The 6,747-nt window shown below is 39.6% G+C and overlaps 1 pseudogene; it reads left to right on the top strand.

Moving 5' to 3' along the window:
• Positions 1–552: 552 nt before the first annotated feature.
• Positions 553–1,330, top strand: LOC147451179 (GDSL esterase/lipase At3g53100-like; annotated as a pseudogene).
• Positions 1,331–6,747: the final 5,417 nt, after the last annotated feature.

Genomic DNA, 6,747 nt, shown 5'->3' with positions numbered 1-6,747 from the left:
TATATATATATATATATATATACTCTTTATAATGCAGCTTAAATTTTTCGAGGAAGAAAAGGGCATCCATGTGTCTTGCATTGGGAGCTTGGGAGCTCTGAACCTTTTCAGTTTTTAACTTTTTGGGAGTGGAGAAGGACTCCACATGTCGCCAATACAAGCGCTCCAATTCCATCACGTAAATGTATGTCAGTGACCCACCTTCTTTATAGTATTCACGACTCATCACAATTATTTTGCTGCTAATGGGAGCGTGCATGTGCTTCTTCTCCTTCGCCTACTATTAATGGGAGTCCGTGTCTACTACGTCTCTATTCCCCTCCACCATTGCCACCTCTCTTTCCTCTGCTCTCTCACCTCACGCCCAACAATCTCCTCTCTCTCTCTCTCTCTCTCTCTCTCTCTCTCCCCCCCCCCCCGCCCCCGCGCACCTTGCAAGTTTTCACAGACCAGAAGAATTGTAATGGGCATGTGTGACAGCTCCGAGGTCTGACGCGATATTGCACTGGGCATGTGTGACGGCTCCAAGCTCTGACGCGATCTGGCCCAACAATGCATTGGAAGGGGGGTGAGAGAGAGAGAGAATTTCAAGTGTTTTGCCTTAAAATCGGTGCAGGCTTCTCATCAAATTTGTTCTTGCGGAGTTGTGGGCAACGCCCCAGCATGTAGTGCCCGGTGTGTTTGTGTTTGACAACTTCATTGTTGATGTGAAGGGCAACAAAAACTATTAAACCATCTTGAAGGAAAACTGCTTGCCATACGGTTATGACTTTTGACACCAAGTAGCCCACATGCCGCTTTAATGATCGACGCATTATGAACGACTACACAATGTCTTTGTTGTGTTTTGATAGCTTTCCAAAACCTTGCCTCGAAATCAGGGCTACTAGTGTAAATCTTACCATTGGAGCAAATTTTGCAATCGGCGGCTCAGGATTTTATGACAGCACAATGCAGCATTTTGATGTCTTTATCATAACTGCTAGAGTATTTTAAATAATTATACATGAGTAAGCTGGCAGCCAAAGTACTCAACCAATGCAACCAACACAGCATTTTGATGTCTTAACCATGACTCAATACCTGGAGTCTTTTAAAGAATTATACACGAGTAAGTTGGCAGCCAAAATACTCGACCAATGTAACCAACATTGCTTTTTATGCAATCAACGATGACAAAACTACTACGTCAATCTCGGACTGAGACACCGCCACCCAATTCAACCAAATCGTCCTCAACCTGCAAACCAAGTTCACTCAGAACCTCTCCTCCTTTGATAGTGTCCAATGTCCATCCATCTCAGGCTGCCTATTAACTTCTTTCAAATAACCTCCTTGTGGCCATCGAGATTGCCCTTGTGTCATGAGTCTGGCTTGTGGGTTTATTTTCCTTGCACAGAGAGAAGCTCCAAAAAGGCTTTCTTCTACAACCCCTATTAACCACAAGGTCATTCTCAATGAAAAATCCAAAATGTTTTCTAGCTCGATTAGTCTATGTATTCTATTCTTGATCATGTTTTTTTACTAGCTGAGAGAGAGTGAGAGAGAGAGAGAGAGAGAGAGAGAGAGAGAGAGAGAGAGAGAGAGAGAGAGAGAGAGAGAGAGAGAGAGAAGCTTCATTAGCAAGGTAGGACACAATATTAATGTAGCTGAGAGCCTAAGGCCAAGGACAAGAGCTTTGAGTTTTGGTGCAAGGGAGCCATGGAGGTGCACATCCAAATTAGAAAGCTCAACAACGTGTAGCTCTAGACTGGAACTAGGAGAAGGAGGCATGTCATTAGAGGGAACCCTTTGAAGCTAATTCAGATGGGCGTTCTGCATTGTGCAAGAAAATGCTTAAAAGAGGGCACAACCATCTAGACTGAGGGAGTCCACATGTGATTCAAGACCCACAACTAGAAGTGTCAATGCATGGTGGAGGAAGTTCAAGGACATTGTGGTATGTGTGGATGAGGCAAAGGAGGCTGTCACACCCAACAATGGCACGTGCCGCCTCTGATCTTTGTTAATTACTCCTCAATCATAAGCGAACTGCATGAAAAATTAATGGAGAATATTTCTGTAGAGAATGTATTTCGTCAACAGGAGATTAGGGAACGAGGCCTCAACCCTATCCTTAAGACTTCTTATGCATCCTTTTCATGTACTACTGAACATAGCTCTACCTGCATAGGCACAAACTTGAAAAGAGAGAGAGAGAGAGAGAGAGAGAGAGAGAGAGAGAGATGTAGTAGCAAGAAAGCTCAAGCAACAACTTTGAGAGAGAAAGAAACAGATATCTAAAAGAATAAAAACGAGAGAGAGAGAGAGAGAGAGAGAGAGAGAGTTTGAGGTAAAGATTTCAAAATTGAATATAAGAGAGAGAAGGCAAAAAGGATTACTGAATAGAAACAATAAAATTTGAATTAAAGAGAAATAAATTAAAAATGTTTATTTACATCCCTCTCTCATGAAAGAAAGATATAATTGTAGACTCCAATCGATGAGCAGCATGCAACATAGCCAGCAAGCAACACATATAACAAATTAAGGAAGTAATTATCTGTTTGTAGAGGAGAGGGCTTAGCAAGAGCGAACAAAAGTGATAGACCATTGTGGGTGGTTGAAAACGTGTAGCAGTAGATATGAAGGAGCTCAAAATACTTGCATGAATTGTTGTGTGTAAGGTTGTGGTCTACCATTCCTTACCACAATATAGTCATTTGCTACTATAGTGCATGGCAGCCCCTTGGGAGAAGGTGACTCAAGTCCATCCTACATTAATGTAATGATTCTAGCTAGATATTCATTGTGGTTGAGTGAGTCTAGCTTTTAGTCGCTCTTGCTATATTGATGGTTACCAATTCTTTATTGAACATGGGACGAGGGTTGGATGGCCAATGGTAGTACTACTAATGTTGTTTGCAGCTTTGTTTTATAGTATAGTTGTGGATTTGTGGTGTCCTTAATAGGGAGCCCTCAGGGATGGTTTACATTATAATTAGGTCCATGTAAGACGTGAGCATCAAAAAGGCATTGAACAAAGAAATTTGGGCACCTTTTGTCACACAAGATGCACATTAACTTAAGTCAAAATATATCATTTCTCAACCAACATGGAAAAATGTGTGTGACAGAGGCCCCATTAAAACAAGTGTTTCTAGATTTTTCATGGGCCATTGACAAGCACAAATGTAGTAGGTCCACGCAATTTGTGGAAAAGTATAAAGATATGTGAGACTCTATAAAAGTGCCTAACTATACGCTATTGAGATACACTCTCTGTCTTCTCCAAACGTACGTTTTCTTTACATTCATGTGTTGGTGTAAGATGCCTTCCCAAAAGTTTTCATCCCCGTTTGTAACCAAGCCAGTTTTCTTTTTCCACTTTTATACTCAATGCAATCATATATGCTTGCATCTTAACATGTGTGAAATTCAGGAAGATGATAAAAGCACGAAGTGCATGCGGAGGTTGTAAGCCTTGGCCTCCTGAAAGAAAATGATTTCATTTTTAGGACTGTTTTCTCTATATCAAGGTTGTAGGATACATACATATATTTTTGACAAGGGTTCACTTTAGATACACTTGCAGGTTGGTAAGGACATATGCACATAAAGTGTAGCATATTTTGGGTTGCTTTAGGTTACTAAAGTAGGATGTTGTTTCTTGGAAGCACTTATTGCAAGGCATGTTGTATGTTGCGTTGCTTTAGTTAAGAATTTTGTTTATTGGAAGCACTTATTGATTTAGTTCAGAATGTTGTTTATTGGAAGCACTTATTGCACGGTACGTACAACATTGGCAGGGTAGAGAAGTTATGTGTTGATCCAAAGTAAGGGCCCATATATGATGCTTGCATCATTTGTGAACCTATGCATGATGAAATTCGTGGTCTGCAGCAACGCTTTAGCCCACATGCATGTCAATGTTTATTGAGTTTCGTGCTTGTAATGTGCTCTCTTAAAATGCAATGTTTGCATGACTTGCCCATTACGGGCATGGCGAAGGAGGATTGTGTGAATATGTATCCATGCTTAGGGGCACACATTTTTTGGTATGTATGCACTTTGTAGTGTATCTTGGAGTGCTTTCTATTGATGATATTCTATTTTGGGTGGCATGACAATATTTTTCTAGTAACGCCATCAAAATCCAAGTGCGGTGCACCTAGAGACTAGAACATGTGATTGGGGAGCTAACATGGGAAGGACAAATAAGCTCTTGGTCTTATTGCAAGTTACCTCTGCTTGCATCTCTACACGCATCTCTACACGCATGTGGCTTTATGCAAGAAGTAGGAAAAAGATGTTGTGCTTGACAATGTTGTGCTCAACATGTATGCCATCGAGGATTTCATTGATAATGAGTGCATTTTTTGTAGGAAATTCCAAACCTCTCTGAGGCAAGAGTGGACTAAATTAGCAGTAGCCCATTTTGATAAATGCGAGTGGCGGTTTTTGTTCTGTATGCACTATGCTTCATTGTGGATGCATGTGGAACTATGCAAAATTTCATGATGAGTTTGTTAGTGTGGGCATGAATCATACAAACAAACATCATTATCCCGACTTCTTTCTCTATAAGAAGTTTCATAGGGAACCAATCTTTTGATGAGGTTGGAATAGCAGTCTTCTTGGGATCAATTTTTTTGACACAACAAGATACATTCGGATATTTTTGTCATATTAGGTACGTGAGGAGGAAGCGTGCTCATTCATCAGTATGTATGCTCCCAATTTAGGATATTGTTTCAAGAGCACTTATTTTGCAGGCTATGCTAAGGTCGCATAGGGAAGACAAGGTATTGGTTGATGCAAAGTGAGGGCTCCTCTTCTATGCTTGCATATCGATGAACATATGCATGGTCCGATGTATAAAAAGAGGAAATGATTTGATCCACACATTTTCTAGTGTGATGTATTATTTAAAGCCTAAAAATATCTTTAAATTGATCCATGTCCATAATGTGCTCTCTTGAAACTTAGTGTTTGCACAACATACTCAATAAGGGTAGAGACAAGAAACATTCACTTTGGCATTATATTCATGCTTAGGGAACAAAGTGGTCAGTATGTATACAAATTGTAGTGTATCTTGGACCGTTCTTTTAAATTTTTGTTTCTTGGAAGACACAAAGAAGCTTCTTTTATAACATGTCATTGTTGAGCTACGTTCAAGGGTGTACGCTTTTTTATGGCACATATTGTAGGCTGAGTGCAACATGGTCATGATAAAGAATCTCTTGCTCATTTTTTATGAATGCAGAGTGAGGGACATTTAGTAAATATGACTCTCTATGCTAGCATCTTAGTGACATTCGGTATCTTGAAAAGAATGTTTTGTTGTTGTGTTAATTGAAGACCAATTAAGAGGAAAATCGAATGTCATCTTTGCTCAAACCAAGTGAGTAAGAGAGAGAGAATATCCTTTTCTTTTTATCAGAGAGGCAAAGAGCATCTCCATGGAATAGAATAGGCCCTCTACAATGCACACTATGACAAAAATTATATCCACTACCTAGCCCAACACACAGACGAGGGGTTCAATAAACTAGCACCTTTATGATCAATTACTTGGAGACTAATCTCTTCCTTTTCAAAGAACAAAGAAATGTTTGAGCATCCCCTTTCCCATGTGTGTGTGTGTGTGGGGTGAGAGAGAGAGAGAGAGAGAGAGAGAGATGAACTCATACATTAGCTTTAGGATAACACAAAATGCCTTTTTTAGCTACTTCAATGGCAAGGATTGTGGAAATGCATTTGGCATACTCCATGTTGTAGTGTTGTATGCATCTTCAAATTGTTATAGTATTAGATCAAGTTTATTGTTTTTATATACCCTATCTAGAGACCCTAAAATCATTGGGTCATGCTAGGAGCTATAGGTTGTAGCTTTTTACTTTAACAATGATATAAAAGCGAGTTTAATTGGCTCTTAGTTGGATTGTCTTTTGAGAGTTTCTAAATGCCTTCTCCTCCCTCCTACATTAGATATGTGATATTGATAGTTAGATGGAGCACTCCATTAGAGATTTGGAGGAGAATCAAATTTGATAATGAAGCATCAAAGATAATATACTTTGCACTACATTTTGTGGATGCATAAAGAACGTTTTCACTTTGAGCAATGGAGACGGAGAAGAGGGCCACCAAAATTGAGCCTTGCCTCTTCTTGGCCGCAGCAATGCGCGAGTCACATACTAGTATATAATAATGAGCAAACCATGGTAAAGAGAAGAAAAACCATTGCAATGATTTCAAAACTTAGCTCAAAAGTCCTACAAATTTCAAAAAAATTACTAGTATATTTGGATTGCTTCTTTGCGAGGAGGACACTCGATCACTTAATAAAAGAGACATTCTTGAATAGTGCTTCACCTTATATAATTCTAGTTAAACTCAACCTAAAGATTTTATTACTTTCTTATTGTTTTAGAAAGCCATCGTGATCCTTTTACTTGTTTTTATGACCTTAGAAAAGAAAAAGTGGAGTCACTCTTAAGCTAACACTTGAATGCTTTGAGGTCTCACCATTTTTCCCAAGCTCCATAAAGAAGTAGTTGGGTAAAAGACTCAATAAGTGGATGGGACCTTGAATAAGGCACACCCCACCCCCAATAAATAAAGTTGTGGATGCTCTTGAAGGCATACAACCACGGTTGTGTGCTTGGTTTACTTCATTTTGCCTGTTGTTATCCCATAGGTCAGGTCACAAGTTCGGATGTTGTCGTCCATGTGAATTTCTTTTGACGCATGGTGAGCCCT

The sequence above is a fragment of the Adiantum capillus-veneris genome, chromosome 9, assembly GCF_014529385.1.
Source record: "Adiantum capillus-veneris isolate H3 chromosome 9, ASM1452938v2, whole genome shotgun sequence".
Taxonomy (NCBI): Eukaryota; Viridiplantae; Streptophyta; class Polypodiopsida; order Polypodiales; family Pteridaceae; genus Adiantum; species Adiantum capillus-veneris.
This window is presented reverse-complemented; position numbering and strand designations above follow the sequence as displayed.